This window comes from Rhodnius prolixus, unplaced genomic scaffold (genome assembly GCF_049639745.1).
Source record: "Rhodnius prolixus isolate KJV_2025 unplaced genomic scaffold, Rpr scaffold_1, whole genome shotgun sequence".
Lineage (NCBI taxonomy): Eukaryota > Metazoa > Arthropoda > Insecta > Hemiptera > Reduviidae > Rhodnius > Rhodnius prolixus.
The window spans coordinates 25,268,375-25,292,023 of NW_027411581.1; the positions used below are offsets into that span (position 1 = coordinate 25,268,375).

General features: G+C 34.3%; 1 protein-coding gene across 9 annotated transcripts in view; it reads left to right on the forward strand.

Moving 5' to 3' along the window:
- The window catches only part of vvl (ventral veins lacking), a 241,027-nt gene that overhangs the window by 108,009 nt on the left and 109,369 nt on the right, over positions 1-23,649 (forward strand). For 5 of the 9 annotated variants that reach the window (XR_012460725.1, XM_074135494.1, XM_074135504.1 and 2 more), the window contains one exon: positions 8,448-8,515. The exons of 2 other annotated variants lie outside the window; for them this stretch is intronic. The gene's annotated coding sequence lies outside the window, so the exon portion shown is untranslated. Of the gene's footprint in view, positions 1-8,447; positions 8,516-14,538; positions 17,398-23,649 lie in introns of all 9 variants that reach the window. 2 more of the 9 variants (XM_074135518.1, XM_074135528.1) reach the window with 2 other exon arrangements.

The following is a 23,649-nucleotide window of genomic DNA, read 5'->3' on the forward strand; positions in this document are numbered from 1 at the left end:
TCCAAATAAAAAACTTTCCTATATATTTCTGTCTGGAAATTGGAAAATGCTAAATCTACCGCACCTGATTTGAGATCTATTTGTCAAATATTAGAAATAATAATAATAAAAATCTTAAAAACGTGGTTCTATTTTGGTTTGTTCCAGCAATTTTCCATAACAATTTCCCGGAACAGAATTTAATTGAAAGAAGCGAATGGGTCCAAGATAGATGGAGACTCTTTATGAGTGGAGAACTGTGTTTATTGCTTCTGTCGGCGACGGTTGTTACCCGTGGGTGTTATATAAGTGAATAAACAAATCCTACGGCCAAAGTGAACTGTGGGAGGGTGTAGCTGTATGATAAATGCGAGCCTATCGGTGTGTAGGGCTCCCTTGGGGGCGGCGCACCAGCACGCCACTCGGTAACCCTTTTCCATTTACTACCCTCTAGAACTGTTGACCACCACCTCCTCCATACTGCACGGACTCTAGTATATATTATACATATAGATAACTAGCTACCTAGAGATCTTATATATCCTACATTTATTGTATATATTCGGTGATTTTCAACAATTTCAACAACCACCTCGGGAGCTAGATTTTTCAATATCTGAAGATACTTACTCGTACTTAATACTGAAGAAGTATTAAGATAGCGTATTAAACGCAAACAGAAGAAGATAGAAAAAGAATGACATACTTAATGATGATTTAATATTATTGCCTAGCTAAGCAAACAAAGTGCAAATTAATAAAAGCCTTTAGTAGATTATACGAAGCCTCTTTACAATAAATGTTTAGAAAACTCTTAGCTTCTGAAAACACACTTCTTTTTGGATGTTTAACGGCCTTTCCCTAATTAAAAATGGAATTTTTATCTTTTCAATAAGGTTGATCGGGGTATCTGGGTCCAGCTAAAGCATTTCTGGGTTCTGATTATGCAATTTTATTTTGTTAATTCTTATTTTTTTTATATTATTAGGACATATCACTGTGGCATTCTTCTTGCAAATCACTAATACTGCCATTAACTCTAATAGATTTATTTGTTAATTTTTCTAAATTTGTTCACACGAGTAATAGTTTTGCTCGCCTAAGAAAAAGTTGGTGATTTGTTCGCAGAAATCCCGGGTTCAAAACCAGCTGAAAACCTTTTCATTTTCTCTGCCTTTGAGCTTCTTACATCTCATTGTCCGTGATGGATAGAGTTATAACGAAAGAACACATTTTTGAAGCCGACAATGCACTGAAAAAAAGCTCCGAGTACCAATCACTTTATGCGCTGATGCGGCTTAAATAATAATAGTAAAATTTATGCAGATCTTTATTTTAACCTGTTAAGTGTGTTTGACGTGTTTTCACATCAAATCAAATCTCTATTACGATGCGTTCGACGTGTAAACGCGTTATGAAAAATATAAAATTGCCATTAACTATAAAAACTCGAAATTTTAATAAAATACACTAAGAATATTATTAATTTGGTGGGATGTTTCCTTTATCTTACCAATAGAACTGCCAAGTATTTTATACAGAGGTGGTGGGAGTCAGCCAAATGATAAGCGGTTGGTACATGTTTAGTCTCCGCATTAGAGATTGGGAATTACGCACACAAATAGAAGCTCTCAACCCTTGTGCAATGCCGTTTTTACCTTAGATAGAGGTTCAGACCTCAGTACGAGCATGATTTCATTTTGCACAGAATTCAAAGATCTTTTCTTCCTTGTAAAAGCTCTTGCGTCCCTAGTTAACTAGGCAATGCATACATGAAGTGGTGCAAGATTTTGAAATGCACAGAACACTCCTGAATCTCGAGCCCCAGAGATTGCAGAAAAAATGTTTGCAGTGACTATTACGACGTTGTAAACTTTTGGTTATTTTGCCCTTCGTTCGACGTGTGTACCACGTCATTGGCTGATTTTGATTCCGCACACTGTGGGGGATTTTTTAAACTAAATTCCACGCTTAACTGTATAATAATGACAAATTTAGTTTATAAATTTTATTTACAATTTGATTCACTTCCTCTTACACCAGTTTTGGTTTCAAGATGCCTTTGTGAATTATAACTTTTGCTGGGTCAATCTGGACCACTTGTTCCAATCCATGCTTCTTTTTCGAAATCCTCTTTCATGTTCGTGTTCTATTCTCTACCTCTTTGACGCTTAGTTTTCGCCACCTAAAAAAATATTTGGATACACGGGTTGCGACCATCTTCAACATGTGACGAAAACAGACTACAGTTCCCTCTCTCCGCAGGTTTGGCTTCCAGGAAATAGCTGATTCAAATTCTCTCTTATCAGTATTTTCCCAAATCTTTCGGAGAAAGCGCATTTCTACAGTTTGCAAATGGTGTGATGTATCGAAGTGGGAGTTCACAATCCTTTTCCGGACATTAAAATTGGCGGATAATTTTTTTTTTTTTTTTTAAATTGCAGTTTTATTGGGCCTATCCTTATTCATAATTTTTGAAATTCTAGTTAAGGAACGAACTTACGTATGCGTTGAGTTATGTTTATCATATTGGCCATTTCTCTCTAGCATTCGGGACAGATGGCCATACCAACAGTAGGGATAGATGACCAATTATTTTTACTTTTTTATTTTTTTGAATAATTGGTTTCGTGACCGTAAATTACTAAATTAAGGATTTAGAATTGGCGAGGAATCGGTCAAATAAAAACATGAACTCGTCTTTTCGCCAATGTTTCGACAAATACGAGGGTCGTTTGAAAAGTCCGTGCAAAAATAAAAACTACTTAATTTTTGGGGGTAAACCTTTTTTATTTTTCAACGTAGTCTCCTTATAGGCTTATACACTTCGTCCAACGCTGCTTTAGTTTCTGGATCCCTTCCGAATAATAGGATTTGTCCAAGTCTGGAAAATAGCCATTCGTTTCTGCAATCACCTCCTCGTTTGAATAAAATCTTTTTCCCGCCAGCCATTTCTTCATATTGTGGAACAAATAGTAGTCCGAGGGAGCCAAGTCTGGAGAATAGGGGGGATGTGAAACGAATTGGAACCCTATTTCCATTAATTTTGCGACCACAACTGCTGAGGTGTGAGCTGGTGCGTTGTCGTGATGGAAAAGGACTTTTTTGTGGGCCAATCGTGGGCGTTTTTCTTGCAGCTCGGTTTTCAAACGGTCCAATAACGATGAATAATATGCACCTGTAATAGTTTTACCCTTTTCCAGATAATCGATGAGGATTATTCCTTGCGAATCCCAAAAGACAGTCGCCATAATCTTTCCGGCCGAAGGAACGGTCTTCGCCTTTTTTGGCGCAGATTCCCCCTTGGTAACCCATTGTTTAGATTGTTCTTTGGTCTCAGGAGTGTAGTGATGTATCCATGTTTCATCCACAGTGACGAAACGACGCTTAAAGTCCTGCGGATTCTTCTGGAACAGCTGCAAACCGTCCTTGCAACACTTCACACGATTTCGTTTTTGGTCAAGCGTGAGCAATCGCGGCACCCATCTTGCGGATAGCTTTGTCATGTCCAAATGTTGTTGCAAAATATTATGTACCCGTTCATTCGAGTTGCCCACAGCACTAGCAATCTCACGCACCTTCACTCTTCTGTCATCCATCACCATATCATGGATTTTATCAATGATTTCTGGAGTAGTAACCTCAACAGAGCGTCCAGAACGTTCAGCGTCACTTGTGCCCATATGGCCACTCCGAAAATTTTGAAACCACTTATAAACTGTTCTAATCGAAGGTGCAGAGTCACCATAATGTTTATCAAGCTTCTCTTTAGTCTCCTGAGGCGTTTTGCCTTTCATAAAGTAGTGTTTAATCAACACACGAAATTCTTTTTCGTCCATTTTTTGAAAATCACTCGACTTCCTCGATTTAAACGAATGCGAAACACAAAGAAATAGTCCAATCTGGCTGAAACTTGGTGTGTGTTCTTCCAAGAGATGCTACTAACTAAACATAACCTCGATACGCGCCAGTAGTGCTATCTCTCTGACTTTGCACGGACTTTTCAAACGACCCTCGTATATTGCCTTCTTCAAGGCATGGATATTACAAATACAAAAATACAAACAATTTAGAGAATGAGTAACATAGAAAATCAGTTTAAATTAACAATTAACAAAAACGTTAAACACAAAACATCGGGAAAACCAAACTTTTGCAGCGGTATCTGTGTGTATTGTTTTCTAGTGTTCCATTTTTTGGACAATTATGTTGACTACTTATTCTGTATCTATACCTATTAATAATTTTGTTTAACTGTTTAAAATTTAAACTCTTAAAATAAAATTCTATCTAATTTCTTCGTATTTTGTTTTTAAGCTGTAGAATAGTTGATCAGAAGTTGTCTTTCTAAAACTGGACACTCGTAGTGACAACTAACGGTACAACTACAGTTTTGATTATTTTCATCTTCTTTTTTATTATTTCTTTCTTTGTTTTATTCAACTGATGGCCACTCACCAATAGAAATACCTTGTTTTTTATTGGTACTGTTGGAACGTCACACACGCCACTCGTAATAACAATCTTTGCTTATTGTTTCTTCTTCAACGTCTTTCTCTTAAAAAAAAGAAGAGAGAAATTATTGAACAATAAGTTGTTTCATTTTGTCTACACATGTGTTTCTTGTTTTAAACCGTCTTCATTTAGCTTCCTAAACAAGTTTCAGTAAAATATCATTTTCAGCTGCAATATTTGTACTTAAAGCAGATATATTATTTCTTATGAAGTGAAGAAAGCTTAATTTAAATATTTGTCTGCATCCTCAAACATATGTACGGCTACGTCAAAATAATAACTTGCATACTTGAGTCAATTCGCCATTTTTTCTTTTTCCTTTTTCGAGTGTGTTTATTGAGTGTACACAAGTTGGGAATGTGTGTCAATTTGCTGAGGCATCCCGCTTCACCTTTTTTGTTTTTTGATTTATATTAGGGATTATTGCAGTCGAAACAAGAATACATTTATGGCAGATTTCTTTTTTTATAAGTGAAGGCAGCAATTTCTCCAATTTTTGCAAGAAAAGAGCCCAATACTAGGAAAACCAAATAAAAACTACCTCATAGTTCTTAGTGTGAACACTTACACCAGATCCAAAGCTCCAAAAAATGGAAAAATGCTCCCAAAAATGGACGGTCCAGTTGATGGATGCTGATCGTTAAGATACAGTTAGGTCCTCTAGTATGGTCCAATCAAAATCTAAAGTTTCAGCATCCTGCGACTTTTGTTCTGGCACGCGCACTACCGTACAAGCAAACTAAAAACCACTTTTCCAAACTTCGAAAACCTCTAGACGGACATTTACTTGTAAAAAGAACTGGATTTTGGAAAATTTAAGAACACTTTACTTTCTTAACGTAATAAGAAACTGTAAAAATTTGCCTAAATCCTAAACTAATTTGTTTATCTCATGTAGTACTTTCAGTAGTTGATAATTTCAGTCAAAATTAATCTTTCAGCTCAAGTGGGCATTGGGATATGCAGTTTTCTAAGGGGATGCTAAAATACTTTTATCGTCATTAAAATTCTCAAGGTACTTCTTGTTCTGCACGATGTTCAGAGAATCATCAAATCGCGTGGCGCCTACGTTTCGCCTGCTTGCTACACTGCTACGGCAGCACTATTATCCTCAAGACAAGAAATGAATGTTACCTAAGATTTTGTCCACAAAAGCACATTTAAACTTAAATTTATTCTGAGTAATAATAGCATCTATAGTATTTTTATTTGTAAATTTAATTCTTATTAAAACAAGTCAAACAGGTTGGTTTCTTTCCAATGCAAATTGATACAAAAGTATAAATTATTAATAAAAGTTGTAGTAATGAGCTCAATTGGAAGATAATAAAACCCAATAATTATTGCTCTTTTATCAGCTAATTAAATATAAATGTGTGTTATTAATTTTTTCTTCGGCAAATATATATTTAAATTTTTAATAATGAATAATAACCATTTTAAATATTAAGTGATTTGCGATGTCATTAGCAAGTCTGATTTGTATTTCATTATTATAAATTATTGCCTTTATAGCAGGTCTTTATTTTCTTTTGCTTGGTAAAAAAAAAAATTATTAAGATTATGTGAAACAGCAGTACTTTGAGGGAAAAGATTGGCTGACTGGTTTTCCTCGCGGAGATCCCGGGTTTCGAATCCAGCAGATAATCCTTAGATTTCCTCTTGCAAGGAGCGTCATTATTCGGAAATGGACCGTATTGTCTATATCGAGACAACACTGTCTAGAGATCAGCAGTGCACCAAAAAAAGCTTTAGACACCAATCAACTTAGATGATGACGTGCCTTAAAATTACAATAAAAAAAAAAATAATAATAATAATACTTTGAAGCTCCCCTGAGTTCGAAAAAGAGGAAAATTTTTGTGGACAAAATAAGTCAAAATCGATAAATTACCTGAAATTTAATATTTCGATTGAGTTCTACCTGAGAACCAGAATGTAATCGGCGATCAAAATTTATCAATCGATTTTAGAGTATGGATTTTTTGTTTTTTAAATTTACAAAATATAATTCCGGATCATCAATTCGGATTTCGGAGACATCACTCAACTTCTCACCAGGTGCTTTGTTGACGATACTGCAATCTTATCTCCTCATTCCGATCATCTTATCGCTACACGAACTTTACAAACACACATCAACCACTTACAGGACTGGCTTTTCAAATGGAGAATCAAAACCAACGTTACGAAGTCAAAGTTTATAGTATTTACTCTCAGACCGAAAATCCTACCTCCCATCATCTTGAACCAAATTCCTATACCAACTGTGGACAAAGTACGCTACCTTGGACTGCATCTAGACAAACGTTGACATGGAATCCCCATACTAGACTGAAAAGACAAGAAACTAACCTACATAACAAAAGACTCTTATATCTACTGTTACTGCGACCTATTTGGTCATAAGGCATCGAAGTATGGGGATCGACTAAGCGTTCCAACTCACTATGCCTCCAGGCATTACAGTCAAAAATACTTCGAAAACTTCTTAACGCTCCGTTCTATGTATCTAACCTCACTATCCATAATGACCTCAAAATCCCATTCATTACAGATCTTGCTAACACTCGTTTCTTCAAATTTCATTCCTCTACAGCAGCACATCCTAACCCTCTCATAGAACACCTATCTTCCTCCACATTACCAGGTAATCCTCTAAGGAGATTGAAGAGAAGATGGCCTCGTGATCTTCTCTTACCGTGAGAGCAGTATAGCAAGAGCACGTTACTGGAGTGACACCACTCATGATCTCTTTTATTTCTTTGTTCTTTTACCATATTTGCTTGTTGCAACAACTGTTGCAGTGGTAAATTACAGTAAAAGATTAAAAAAAAAGAAAAAAAAAATTTCTTAAAATTGACTTTTTAAATTGGCTTTCTCTTAACTCCATACACTTGTATTGTATGCCATACAATCTATTTATTTGGTACTTGTGTTCTGGAAATTCTACTAAAGGGCTTCTAAGAGTGGGGTTAGTGAAGGTAGGGTTCCCTTTAGAAAATCATTTCAGTATTAGTATGGTTGTACATGTTATTAAAAAAAACAATTGTGTAGCTGATATTCCGATTTTGGAGAAAATTCCACAACGGAAGTAAAACTTTACGGAATGAATTTTTCTTTTTGAAGGGATTTCTTGAAAAAAAGCTTCGACGATTTTCCTATAAACTAGATTGTAGATAACTTTCTACATCAATTGATCTAGGAAGAGTGATTTTAGGGATTATGTAGCCTCAAGTATTATTTTAATGTAAAGTGCAGTTACAATTTCGGTAATCTGTGTAAGAATTAGATACGTTTTTAAAATTCTTAGCTGGAACAAGTTTATAGTTTAAAAGGTCGAAAATTGTAATGAGAAAAAGTTCCAAACTTAAAAAAAAATTTTTCTTTGAACTTTCCTTTTCGAGAGACCATTGTTCTTGAATCGGTTTTCATTTAAATATATCTTAAATACTAAAGACTTTTTTTGTAAAAATGAATTATGTAAAATGAACTGTTTGAATGAAGGTCTAACTGCTTCATCAATTCCTGAAATACCTTTATGTAAGAAATAAGTTGATATGGTCGAGTTGAATTGGTTTTTATTGGTTGAATTGGACACATTTAAAGTGATAATGGAACAATCCAACATCCCGATATTGTGTTATCATGTGTCATACAACAACTATTGCTGTTGTGGATTTCAATAAAAGATTAAAAAATAAAATAAATATGTTAAAAAAGTAATATAATTTTTGAAATTCCTTTACGTAAATAAAAAATGAACAAGAATACTGTTTTAAATCCAGTTGCAAATATCTAATAGTGTATTTGCATTTACAAAAATTAAAACTCTTAATTCTGTCATTAAGATGTTTATTTACAAATTGTTTGTAAATTCTGACAATTTACCACTTAATCCAAAGATTACTTTGTGTGGGCGATCAATTTCAAAGTGAATATGTCTGTTACAGGTAAGCGGGAGCTGCAACTATCATTCAATCCGAGATAAGAAGCTACTTTAGTTAGCTGGCTTAAGCAGGTAGGTAGCAAAATACGCCTCTGTAAATACGCCTCTGTTTTTAGCCGATATTTACAACATTAAGAAAGATTTTATTATTTAAGAATTATGTAGATATTTACAGTAGTTCTCAAAACTAGAGATTTTGGCCACTAGAAATAGGGCCACGACGGATGGGTCGTAAATTATTTAATATTTATCATAAAATTGATATTATTATGAGTAATTTACTTAATATAGCCAGACTGTAACTAACGGACAGCCGGAGATGGCCAGTGAAGATAATTTAAGTAAAATCGATGTTTTATTTACTTAAGATTTAAACAATTACTTTAAGCACGCATGAGCATTTTAAGTCGCCTTTAGTGCTGGCAGCCGTAACTGCCAACGTGTCTGCTACAGCGGGCATTTTGTATTGTGAAGATATCTCTCCAAAATCCAGCGCCAATTAAAAAAAGAACAATATCGACTCTCCTAGTTAGATTGTAGACTGAAAATGCAGATTTATCCGCGAATGAACTGGGAATAAAATTGCAACATCTCTTTTCAGCCAATGATCGTGAATAAGCCAGTAGCCCCATGAGTACGATTTACTCGTCATCTTTATTTATTCTTCTAAGGACTTTAATAAATTTAACCAGTATGTCGAATTTCAGGGTTTCCTGTGTAAATGATGTTAGTAATTGTGTAAAGGGGGAGGTTGCAATCCAAGTTCATCTCGTACTCAAAAAGCACCCTTAAAGGACTGAAAATTGTTTTTCCGATTCCAACGGAAGGTTACCACATCATTTTTCTGCAATTGCTACGTTTCACTTACTCATCTTGTTATTAATTAAGTGGCAATGTAGGTATTGTACGTTGTGAAATAAGTTTAAGCGTTTACTCATTGCGTCCGACCATAATTTTTTCTATTGTTTCAAAGTAAATTTCACTTTACTACAGTTTTAGTTGATTCCCACTTAGTACTTTGAAAAATTGATTTGTGGTGTTGGAAACTGGACCATGATTCAGACTCTGAAGCCAGTGAAGAGGAAGGAATTCACTACTCAGATCGCGATTTAGAAGAGGAAGATGTCCCTGATTGATTGAATTTTGACGATGGCGATCAAAATGGAACTCTAATTCTTTTCCGATTTATTGAGGTTTTTAAAGTTTAAAGTTTCTTTTTTACAGCAATTTTAATTGCTGTTTCGAAAAAATACACTTTTCAGGTTTAAATCCGTATGATGATGATTACTTCAGTTCAGGAATAAAACTTTAAGCTCATATTTTCGGCCTAGGTTCTTAAGGTGATAATTTCTAGTCGGTGATTAGGTTCAACATTCACTCAAAAGCACGTCATCTTGAGGTTTTGGTCCGTGAATTAAATTTATTGTCCAAAAATTAAATATTTTTTATCATGTTAAATGTTCGAATGCATTTAAGTATTTCATGCATTAGTTTAGATTTTCAAGAACCCGTTTTTTTGACTCTCTACTATTGGCTTTATCTGGTAGTAGGTACCTTGGTGTTCTGGATTTTTCTTAACAGTGTAACTTCTAACAGATTTCTCCATTATTTTAATCTTCTATAAAAGTTTTGCAGACTTTTGTAGCTAACGTTTTTCAATTTTCCGACAGAAATACATCAAAGTGCTTTTGGAAATGATGTGGAAATTTCCTGTCAAGCACTTTATGTGAGTGCAGACTTAATTCTTGCAGTTTCTGTTAAAATCCCTGTTAACTTTAATTAAAGCCATAATATATTCTATTTACCAATAGAATAACAATTAAAATTGAACTAATTTTAATTTTCCACCTAACTGAAAGTCTTAAATTAAAATATAATGTAGCAAGATATCCTTCAGGCCATCATGATTCTTCTCAAATTCAAACGGTTTACTTAAGAGTTTCGTGAAAATGCAGGAGACTGAGGAAAGCCGTAGCTTTCCGTGTAATCTTTGTACGTTCAGATATTGTTTATTCGTAGAGCAAGTAAATAAAATGATCTTTTAACAAAGCTCCATTTTTATTTGAAGTATAAATAATTAAAAAAGGCTAATAATAATGGCAATGATTTTCGAAAAATATTTTGGGTAGGCTCAGCCTTAGAGTCTAAAGGAAATCTATGCCCCTGCGTATTTCTTTTATACAGATCTGGGCATTTTCTGTGAATAGAACTGTACCAAAAAGTATCTTACAGGAAAAATACTTAAAGGCAAATACGTTAAAAGTTACTAAAAAATAACAGTTGAACAAAAAATCTGTTTTAAAGTATTGATCCAATCTGAAAGGATTTAAATTATCTAGTAAAAAAAAATCCCCAACAATAGTTGGAATATTAAAATAAAATTACTTTTTAGACTTGGTTTTGTTATTATGATAATTTATAATTATGACGCCCTTGTTTGTATTTATGCAGAAACTTCGGTCATTTATTTTTATTCAAATTAAATCACGTGCCCTCAACAACCTTCTCTAAACATTTAGCAGAACAAAATGGAAGTTTAAAAAGAAACTAAATAAACGTTATTGTTTTTCAATCGCAGAAATGATTCTATTGTTTGCCCACCATTTGCTCTAGTTAAAAAAAAAAAATCCTTTCATAATCGATACTTTGTGCTATCGATGTAAACTAGTTCGTAGTAAACTTTAATGAGAAATTTGTTTGTATTTTTTCTTTTTATACAAAAATAAAAAAAAAAATACCGGTCGCCGCCGTTGTTCTCAATATGCAAACTACAGCAACCTGGACTGCAGTCATGAATAAAATAATAATTTTGCAACTTCACTGACCAGTCAACCCTTCAATACACCAACAAAGGGTCAACTATTTACCTATAAACATAAGTTAAAAGTATAAATAAAAAAATAAAGAGTAAAACTACTGTACATTGGGGAGTTTGTGTAAAGCTGTTTATTAGAAGGGAATTTTTAATTATTTGCTTTGCCGATGTCTGGATTTCCACTTGAAGTAATCACTAATTTCCATGATTTGTTTATTTAATGTTGCGTTTGTGGCACAATAACTGCTCCTCTTGTAGAAATATTGGTAAAGGTGATGTTCAGGCGTGTGAACATTGACTGGCGAAGATTTTATTTATTTATTTATTTTTTAATCCCACCAATAATAGCCCCCATTATTAAAGTCAATTCTCGGATAGTGGAGGGAAATCAGAAGAAAGCAACATTAGGAAAAACAACAGAAAACAGTTTTTATTTTTAAGTTTAGCGCTGAATGGAAGCTAAATTTCTACATTTCTAGTCAATTGTTTTTAAATTTATAATTTATAATCGCTCATGCGACTTTATTTTGATGCGATTTGCACAATAAAATAAATATTTTATAGTTTAATTTAAAGAACTTACTTACTTACTTATCCGGCGCTACAGTTCGATATGAACTTTGGCCTCCCGAAAATAAGGTTACCATTTGGGACAATTTATTCTACCAATAGCTTTGTGGAGTACCAGGTTAAAGAGGATAGAATAGAGGATCTCCTTGTCTCACACCGGCATTAAACATAATGCTACGGCTGGTCTGATTACCAACGAGGAATTACTAGCTTCTGTTTGAGTCATTGTCATTTTTATTAAGTTTATTAACTTAAATGGAACTTTAAATTCTTTTAGGGCTTGGAAAAGTTGAGGTCTAATGACACGAAGGCCTGCTTATAGACAACGAACAGCATGTGGACATTCATATTACGCTCGTAGCACTTCTCTAATATTTGCTTTACCACAAATATTTGGTCTGAGGTTCCTCTATTGGATCGAAACCCGCATTGGTAGTATTCCTTCGGAGTAGACCTTGAGTCTCTCTACTAGGAGCCTCCATAAAATCTTATATGATACATTTAACAAGGTAATACCTCTGTAATTTTGGCATTGGGTCTTATCCCCTTTCTTAAATATTGAGATAATCAATCCAGTATACCAGCTGGAAGGCATCTTTTCATTAGTCCAGATATTATATATCAAGTTGTAAAGCCTTTGATTTAGAAGATCTCCTCCACATTTATAGATCTCACAAAGGATATTGCCTTCTCCAGGAGCGCGATTATTTTAAAGAAACCGTTAAAAAAAATCTCTAAAACTAAAAGCCGACTTTATTCAAATTTGAAATTTTGTGTATACATATACTAATTAAGCATTTCAATCCCCCGTTTCGCCCAGAAATGCCCTTATTAGATTTTCAATTAGAAAATGTTTCATGAATTGAAAACTGCAAAAACATTAAGAGCAAAATAAGAAATCAAGTTTTAAGAAGAAAATCGTCGTAGTTATTTTCGAGAAACTTTAAAAGAAAAACTGGAAAATCGATTCAGCTGTTTCACTTTCCGTTGGCTGGTTTCGACCAAAAGGGAAGTTAGGTCTGATAGTGGGGCCTAAAGGCAAAAGTTTGAATTTGACATCTCAGTCACTCTTTGTTTTTTAGTTATGCTGACTTCAAAAATCTCCAGGATTAAAATTTCTGAAGCCCATTTCACACACAGTGCTTTCAATAACACTGTATGTCACCCTAAACAGCATAATTTTTTTTTCCAAACAAGAATATCGTTTGACTCTGCTTGATTGCGCGGTATTCTAATGAGCTTCTTCTAAAAAAAAAAAGTGAAACAAATAAACAAAAAGATGCACTCTCAAAGGGTAGAATGTTGGAAGTATTTTAGTAAAACAGCAACAGGATATTAAGATAAAATTTCATTTTGAAAACCGCTTTGAGAAGAACTAATAATAATAATAATAATAATAATAATAATAATAATAAGGGAAGGGAGGGAAGGGATTAGCTATGCGGTTAGCATACTGGACTCCCACGCGGAGGTCCCGGGTTCGAATCCAGCAGCTGACCCTTAGATTTTCTCTTCCTAGGAGCTTCTTACAGCTCACTGTCCGGTGATGGACAGTGTTGTCTGTAATGAGAGAACACTGTCCGGAGGCCGGCAGTGCACTGGAAAAAGCTCCGGGCGCTAATAACCTCAGCTGTTGATGCGCAAAAAAAAAAAAAAATAAGGGAAGGGATTAGCTATGAGGTTAGCATACTGGACTTCCACGCGGAGGTCCCGGGTTCGAATCCAGCAGCTGACCATTAGATTTTCACTTCCTAGGAGCTTCTTACAGCTCACTGCCCGGTGATGGACAGTGTTGTCTGTAACGAGAGAACACTGTCCGGAGGCCGGCAGTGCACTGGAAAAAGCATGTTGACGCCTTAAATCATTAAATAATAATAATAATGAGTTTATTAAGCAGAAATATACATGAATTACATTTTATTTTTTTTTATAAAAAACACAATGCATGAACCCTTGGTTCATCTGCAGAGTTCCTGAATATATATATGTTATATTTATCTATTTTTTTTAAACAGAAAGTAATGAATTTTGGTAAAAAACAAAGAACAAAGAACAATAATATAAAATACAAACAAAATTCTCTATCTTGGCTGGTAAATAACAAGAAAATTATGTCAGTTTTGAAATAACAAAATTTTAAAAGACTGAAGTAAGAAATTAAATCCTTCCACTAAATATCTTCTATATTTAAAAGCAGATTGATGATATTTGTATAACTTTTTCCAAGTCGGAACCATTCAATAACGATATTAGTTCAGTGCGTGAAAGCACATCACTTCCAAAATTTCTTCGCCTAATATCTTTTCAGTTTAAAAGAACCCATTACAAGCCAATAGAATTGGATGAATAGAGCTACTCTTATCAATCAAATTTTTTAAAATAACTGCCAATCTGTCGTTACCTTTGCCTTTATTCTTCTTTGTTCATGACTACAAGTGAATTTAGGGTCTTCAGTTCCTGAGCTCTTGAAAGCTTGAAACTCTATTAAGAAATGTATTAATTAAATTAAATTATAATAATAATTATTGTTATTATGCTTAAATACGCTAAACCTTCCTCAAAAAATAGACATTACCTAAATTGAATTTAAATGAAATTAAACCCGACTGTATTTTTTTTTAACATACACAAAAATATATAAACTATCTATATGTTTATGCAATACAGTTATCACGTGCACTATGTATTAATGGAGTTTAGTCCTTCACAGGAACTAAGAAGAAGATGGAAGGTTTTGACGGAGGCGGCGAAAGGCGGAGCTTTCAGAGGACGAACTCTTCAAAATAAAAAAATAATTTACATTGAATGGTTTTGCCCTGCTACACGTGCGCCACGAACTTATATACGAACACATAAAGCCATGAGAATAGACACAAGCGTATCCATACGTAAGATACAGCATTTGCTACATATTATATAGTTTCACACATACACACGCGCATGTAAGAAGTGAAAGAAAGTGAGGGCATGAGTGACAGAGAGAGAAAAAGAATGATTTTTTTTTTTAATGGTTTGTTATGATTCAAAAACTGGGTTGAACGGTATAATTTAATATTTTCAAAAGGGGAAGGGAGGTTCTCTACGTTCTAGGAGTTTATACATAATTCATGGTGACCGCACGCGTGAAACAGTTTGGAATAATCTGTACTATGTTTCTCCATATTACTTTTTTTTTATTTATTTGTTTTCTAGGATGTTCACGGTTTCAAGGGTGACCAAATAAATGTAGTGCATATTATTATTACCTTAGCACTGGCAGTACCTCGGTGTTCTCATCTATAGTGTAATAATATCCACGCTTGCTTTCCAAGAGCCTCTTTATTGGGCCAAGAAAATTTTTAAAACTTCCATGCAGGTAAAATTCTGCAGTATGACTTTCATTTCAGTTATTAAACTTCGTGGACGTTTCTGGTTCACAACAGTATCCACTCTTGACCTGATGATGTCCATTCCAGGTTTCATGGAAAGCCAGGAGTATGTTCAAGTTATGATCATATCATCATTATTTTCAATTTTGAAACCTGTGTTCCATGCTGAATACTTTCTCGAATTGAATTAGTGGAACCATGACATGGAAATTATAGTTAAACGTTGAATTTTTATGAAAAGTTCGTTAGGTTCATAATAAAATTATAAAGAAACTCGAAAAATACTTCTTTGTGACGTGAATTTCCTTGCCATTCTGATATCAATTAGATAACCAAAATATATTTCACTTTTATCTGTTTGTAAGTACAATCCCTCTGATTTATGTTTGCGGAAATAAGCAAATATTACGATATTAATTAATTTTAAAAAAAAAACAATGGGAAAACTTAGGTTAGTGTTGCTAAATTAGAAATGTAGTAATGATCCGCAGTAATGGACAATACCGTTGATTTTTATCCGTCGTAACCCTGACCGGTTTCGGATTACTAGAGGTGGATTAAATCAATTTAGCGTAAAGAATTTCGCTCAAACTAAATTTCCTTCTAATACTTCACTTGTTGACTCACTTAGTAAGGGAGTAGATATACAAATAAATTTTTTGATTGAAGGAAAAATTTGGGTAGTAATCTAGTGCGCCAGTGTTTTCGTAAGTTTTGTCGTTCAACATTTCATCTCTGTATTTTGAGCCCGAAAGAGTAGTTTTTAAGCATTTGTTTGTGTGTGGCAACACAATCCAAAATCGAAAACTTCCGGTAAGTCTAAATCTGATACAAGAGAAGCGACAATAACTTTTTGGTCAAACTCAGTCAAGTCAAATTTGTTACATTAATGAATATATAGGTTTCGTAACTGTAAATTATTAAAATAAGGATTCAAGATTGGCGAGGAATCGGTTACTGACTCTGTAGATTGTTTTGTATTTGTAATATCCAGGCCCTGAAGAGGACAATATATTTGTCGAAACGTTGGCAAAAAGACGATTTGTTTTTTATTTGACCGATTCCTCGCCAATCTTGAATCCTTATTTGTTACATTAGTTTTTATTTTTTATTTTTTGAGCAATTGTTTTATTTTTTAAAGATTTTTCGTAAACGGTTCCAGCTGGTTTTCTAAGCCCATCTAGATCTAAAAAATTTATTCGAAAAATTACAAAAATCCTTCTTAATACAGTTTTTGGGAAGAAATGGGGTTAAACTTCTCTCTAATGATTTCTAGCGATTTTTTGTCCGCACAAATTTTCAGTTTCAAGGAAATTACGTTTAGTAAATTGTGGAAAAATTTTTGAATTTTAGCAACAGCTTCTTTCCCCCCCTAAATTTGATCAGAAAATTTGAATAACTGGCTCATTCCTTTAAAAAAAATGAATAACAGTAACCTTAACAGATGGAACCCAACCCCAGTAAATGTACCTAATTACGAGTAAATAAAGTAACTATTTCATTACAAATGAAAAGTAACTATGATTCATTTTTTAAATATTCTTCCACGGCTAAACAATTTACGTATAAAAAGGAGTAACGTAGGTACATTTTTCATTGATTTCTTAGAAATAGAAAGCTTAGACATCGTCAAAGAACTCATTGTCATGAACAGGCACAAAATACATTTGAATAGCGTATAACACTGGTTGTACGCTTATTGAATTGTTAAACAAGTCTGACGTACCAAAATATGAGAATAGATCACTCATGTTTAGGAATAACAGACATATAACTAAGTTCGGACATCTTTCACTAGGGTGAGTTTTGTTACTCACCTGGGGAAGGGAAGCACAATCCCAAACAGCGTGCTCATGTTGCTAAGTAACGGGAGAAGTTTTGTCTTCTAGTCTTATTTCTTATTTCACTGTTTGATTTCACCACCCTTATTAAGACACCAACCTGCCGGTCTGCGGTGTTTGTCATTGTAATTAAGGCACGCGACGTGGTTAGGACTCACTCCTTTATCTTCTATTTTCTTTAATCTAAGAATAGAAGAATGAAATACTAATCTTTTGTTCTGCTTTAATGTACTTTTTTTGTCTCCCAGGTAACGAACGTGCCGTACTCCCTTGGTCATAAACTAAATGTAGTGAACTTAATGACTTTCCTTAAGTCATGAAGTTGTAAGTTTAAGTCATACTGAGTACCCCAAAAGTCAGGTAATTAAAATTCAGGTTTCTTTAATAGAAAATGTAACTAATAAACCAAACATTTTAATAATTTCTTATTTTTTTCATTTTGTAACAATCTCATTATTTAACAAAGAAATTAAAAGGGAAGGGATTAGCTATGAGGTTAGCATACTGGACTCCCACGCGGAGGTCCCGGGTTCGAATCCAGCAGCTGACCCTTAGATTTTCTCTTCCTAGGAGCTTCTTACAGCTCACTGTCCGGTGATGGACAGTGTTGTCTGTAACGAGAGAACACTGTCCGGAGGCCGGCAGTGCACTGGAAAAAGCTCCGGGCGCTAATGACCTCAGCTGTTGATGCGCCAAAAAAAAAAAAAAAAAAAAAGGTTTTATTAAATAAAAAATATTTTTTTACTGCACTTTATATAATTAAATCTTCTCTAATCTAATGTTAGTAATTTTTAGGAAAAAAATGACTAATATTTACTGAGACGAAATACTACTGTTCGAACAATATTCCGTTAAAGCTGCTGCAGAATCTTCTCTGAAGTAATCTCTATCTACTAGAAAGGCCTACCCCTAGTTTTGACCAATTTAATAACTATCTAAAAAATCGGCAGATAACGAGTAAATGCCTTTTTTTTTGTAGAATACAGATGTTAAGAGTCATAAATTAACTAAAATAAGAGGAGAGACTCAATTAATCCCACTCACTGAGGCTCCTCTACTGAAAAAAATGTTCTAAATGAATGTAATAATCTATGTAGTAAAAGAGCTAACTTAAAAATATTCTGTAAAACTAATATATGGGATGGACCAGATCACGTTTCTAACCCGATTTATTATTTTGTTGCCAGAAAACGATGTCTCAAATAAATGTAATGGAACTGCAAGTGAGTGAATTAAACAAAGTCATCGGATCTTTTTTTTTTAAGAAGACTTTGAAAACCTTTTCTTTTAGAATTACGGAGCTCAATAATCTGTTGGCAGGCAGATACACCATTGTTCATCTCTACTCTCAATCTGTTTATGCCAAGCTTTTTAATTCCATCGATATTTTTGGAAATGTCTACGTGTTTTTCGTGGAATAATTTCCCAACTGACAATGGGCGCAACCTCGAAATCCCCTTTTTGTCCTTATTAGTGCTTTCCACAATAACGTAAAAGGGTCCCAAATCCGTACTTTGGTATTCCATATTTATATTGTACGCATTTGTACATTTGTTAGTCACATTTGTGTAGATTTGTTCATTACATACCTTATTTCCTTCTTGGTTGATGCTTACCTCAGTCATTTCCATAGCTACCTTCATATCCGGTTCGCCCAACATGCTTCTACTGGTAGAGACCAATCCGCTCTCCGTCCCTTTACGTTTTCCAGTCATGTTTACCATCTTCTTGACTGACTTATTAAGCATAATTGTGATTTTTAATGATATTTTTGAATTTCAAAACGCTTTTTTATTGTTGCTAGTGTTACCACAGTAACTGACCTAAAACACTTAATCTTTTTAGTGAAGTCACTTCCGTCTGGTTGATTTTCTTAGGCTATGCAAATTTCACTTACATACATATTATTAATAATAAAATGAGGAAATGGATTAGCTGCGTGGTCAGCGTATACTGGACCTCAACGCCGAGATTCCGGGTGCGAATCCAGCTGCTAGCTCTTAGTTTTCTCTTCCTATTACTGCTCACTGTCCGGTGATGGACAGGGTTGCCTGTTACGAGAGAATATTGTCACTCAGATGGTACGCCTCAATAATAATAATAATAATAATAAGGGAAGGGATTAGCTATGAGGTTAGCATACTGGACTCCCACGCGGAGGTCCCGGGTTCGAATCCAGCAGCTGACCCTTAGATTTTCTCTTCCTAGGAGCTTCTTACAGCTCACTGTCCGGTGATGGACAGTGTTGTCTGTAACGAGAGAACACTGTCCGGAGGCCGGCAGTGCACTGGAAAAAGCCCTGGGCGCTAATAACCTCAGCTGTTGATGCGCCCCCCCCAAAAAAAAAAAAAAAAAAAAAAATAATAATAATAATAATAATAATGATAATAATAATAATACGAGGGAAGGGATTAGCTATGAGGTTAGCATACTGGACTCCCACGCGGAGGTCCCGGGTTCGAATCCAGCAGCTGACCCTTAGATTTTCTCTTCCTAGGAGCTTCTTACAGCTCACTGTCCGGTGATGGACAGTGTTGTCTGTAACGAGAGAACACTGTCCGGAGGCCGGCAGTGCACTGGAAAAAGCTCCGGGCGCTAATGACCTCAGCTGTTGATGCGCCAAAAAAAAAAAAAAAAAATAATAATAATACGATAGCCGTGCGGTTATGAGAGAAGATCGAGAGGCGGAGGCTATAATACTGGTTCTGCTATATGATACTGGGACTAGATTCGAGTCTGGGCGTTGGATTTTATTTAATGCCAGAATTCGACTACTAAGTAAAAGTATGCTAGCTTGCGTCCACATGAAAAAAACAAGCATTATTTTATTTCAATCTAATTGATATATAAGATAAATGGTGAGATAATGAGTGGTACATTACGCTGCAATGGCTCATTAGAATGAAGCCATCCCTCGAGACCACCAACCAAAAGTGCCCATTTATGGATTTACTTGGGATATGGTTTCAAAATAATGTTCTGGATGTATGCGAATAGTGTGGCACATTAAAAGAAAATAAGCCATTAAAATAAGAGCAACCTTCAGTGCATCAATGAACACAAGAAAATGGAGAAATATAAACGGAAATAACCATAAATTTTATTTACTAGAACTGTGAGCACCAAGAGGGCAACATTAGCTTTGTATAAAAGAAACCTGACCTATTGAACTTATCGTTGCGATATCCTTTTTTTTTTCCTTTCTTTATTCTATTGTGTGCTAATTAAATCGATTGAGTATCATTGCTAGGGATATTAACAACATTTTACAAAACAATCATTATGAAAGAATGGATTGTTAAAGGCTAGAGGACGTTTAGTCTTGTAACATCCATTATTTCTTACCTTATTATTATAAACGAATACATATTTAAAAAAATATTTCCAGCCTTTTGGAATAATAAGTTAACTAATTGGTTAAAATTCTTTGTAGGGAAGTATTGCATTGATTGTTACGTTTTGCTTGCGTGCTATTAATGTAAAAAAACATTAAAAAGAGACTTGGAATGAAAAGCAATTTCGTTAACTTCACACATTCAATTGAAATATCCAATTCCATGTGTTCAAAAATGTGTTGGGATCTCAAATCATATATTAAGATTACATAAAAGGAAGTTTAGAATAATGAAAGAACAACAAATAATTAAATATAAAAAAATAAAAATTAGCGTAATTAATGTTGAATCTAGAATTGGTTGACACGCAAACCTCATTAGGCTATAATTCTGACGTCACGCTCACCCTCACTCTGTATAAATATTTCTAAATGCAATTATTCAATAATAGAATACATCAATTAAAATAAATTGAAACACTTTTATCTACTGCTTCATTATTCTTCTAGACAAGAAACTTAGAATGGAACGAAGTCAGACAAAAATGGCATGTGGGTTTTAAAAGCGAATAATAATAATAATTAAATTTATTTCAAGAATTTTAAACTAGTCTTATCGTTGACAGAAAAATTATATGAACAATCACTACGATGCACGTTAATAGTTGATTCTTATTCAAAGAAATTATGCTAATCAATTTAGTTTTATTCAAGAATTTGTAAAAAAAAATAAACGTTTGTATGTAACAGAAGGATATTAATGGTGTATTCTTTTTATTTTGCACAAGTAAATGTTTATATAGTGTCAAAGGATTGAGAATATGTTTTTAGAATTGTGGAAAAGTGTTTAGGTGAATATCTCCTAAATGAAAAATCTTGTAAAAGGGAGTTTATTTAGCGAAAAGCGTCGCTTTGGAAGTCGCGAAAATAGGGCCTCATCAGGAGTTGAATAGAATTGTCTGGAAGGGATAGAAGGATTAGGTGGTGGATGGGGGCCTGGGAAATTCGGGAAAGTAAGAATTATTTTACTGAGAAAAGTGTTGTAATTTCTTTAATTTTCGACTGTTGCATCCATTCTGAAGTTTCCTGGATCCAAATACAGTCCAACATGCCGTCGGTGGAGTGTTTGTTCAGCATAATTTGAAAATAAATAACCACCGAAAATTGAATTGGTTAACTTATTGGCAACCACTGGAACCGACAGTAAACTTTGGGGAAAAAATTAGCTAACTGAAAATGCCACATTACGAAATATCTTTTTTGAGATATTCTCGAAAACAACTGCCTTTTCGTTTTTGTAATTAAAGTAAATTTTGGTCATGAATAGTTCAACATCTTTTCCTGGGTGTATTCAGAGCACTTCCGGGTGCGGGTGAGGGATAATTGGGCTTCCTCTGAAGAGCCATTCTAGTGTGAAGTTTGGACTTATCACCTATTCAATAATTATATAGGTTAAATAGAAGAAGAAGGATAAGGTATAGTGTTTTTGGAAAAATACTTATAATCTTTCTTTTAATAATTTTTTTTTTTTTTTTACTTTATGCAAAAAGTACAATGAAATATAAGTAGAATAGAAAGAAAAAAGACATGTTCTATGACCGTCAGAAAATCGATTAAGTATCCAAACAAGATCTTTGTTATTGGTTTAATTGTATGATGTAAGGAGCTTTTTTTAGCGCTCTACCGGCCTCCGGACAGTGTTCTCTCGGTACAGACAACCATCTATCACCGGGCAATGAGCTATAAGAAGCTCCTAACAAGAAATAAAAAAATCTATGGGCCAGCAACTGGATTTGAACCGGGTTTTCCGCGTAAGAATCCAATACCGTAGGCGCATAGCTACCCGCTTATGGGTTGTACTGAGATATCACATTGTCAGGCACTTGTCAGTACCAAAATAAGTCATTCTAGTTTTAAATAATTTGATATAATTTTGTTATTGACAGTTTTTTGGCCTTAATTAGGAAGTATTTTCTATTTGTAGCGGAGCATTGGAACGCCTTTAGAGAGCCTTAGGAACTGGCATTTTTTTTAAAATGAAAAACTTCTCGTTGTACAATGTTGCACTAATTTAAAGGGAATCTACGGCAGGGGGTATGTTGAGGGGTTGAATGGATTTGAGTTGGCTCTTGTTAGCGGGACAAGGGGAGCACAGTATGTAGAACACAATGGACCACGTCCTGTAGCTGGAGAAACCAGCTGCCCATGTTTGAGCTATGTCCAGGCAGCACAAGCGCGGAAATCAACACAAAAACAAGTTCACTCAATACACTCGCTGCAGTATGATAGCCTGATGTGTACAGCTAAGCTACACAGACAAAAAAAAAAAAAAAAAAATCTCTACAAATCCTGCAAACCCGGTTTCTCCTTCATGTAGGGGAGCTGACACATTTCAGCCCAGACTGATCTCTACTTGAAGTGGCTAACAAACTGCTGTCTAAGCAATCACCTATTGTTGATTTTTCGTTTTTGTAAACACAACTGGCCAATTTTTGCTAGAACTCATTCAAAGATAATTTTGTGATTCAGAGCCCGTAATGTGGAGATTAAAATTAAATAAGATCTTCGAATCGTTCCAATTTTTGAATTACTTATTTCTTCCACACTCTTATTAGGTAATTTCGTTTTCTAATTTGTTTTCCCCACATTTTATAGAAACTTAATAAACACCGGATATAGAGATTTTTCAAAATATGAAAGTAAAGAGTTAATTTTACTTACTTAAGTTCGAACGCAGGAAAAAGACACAAGTAGAAAGTCGTAGATTTAAAGAAGAAAACGATTAGCCTTATTTGTGCATCTTATTGGCAAGAAACGCAAGGCAATTAACTGTATAACGAGACAACAACCTCCATTTCTATCTTTCTAACGATTTCTTCTAACTTAGGTCGTCAAATTTTTACTTCCTCAGTATAGAGGAACTTTTGGTTGAAGTATTTCATAAAATCCTCCGAAATACATAAGATAAAGAACCGTAAATCCTGATGGATGGTGCTTACGAAGAATGACAACCAACATCTCCAAATAAATCCCCTAATCGAATAGTAATTCCCATACAAATGAGGTTGATCAATGTGAGTACAATTAGACACGTTAGTTATCGAGGAAAAAATCAATTAAAACTCCCTACCAGCTTTCAAAAGATAACTAAGAGAACCGTTCATTATACTGAAATGGAAGTTTAAAAGAAAACCTTTCTAAGATGTTGACTGCAAGAAGTACCCTTGATAGAATTTATCAAATATAAATAAATTCAAAATGGTGTACACGAAGTTGAA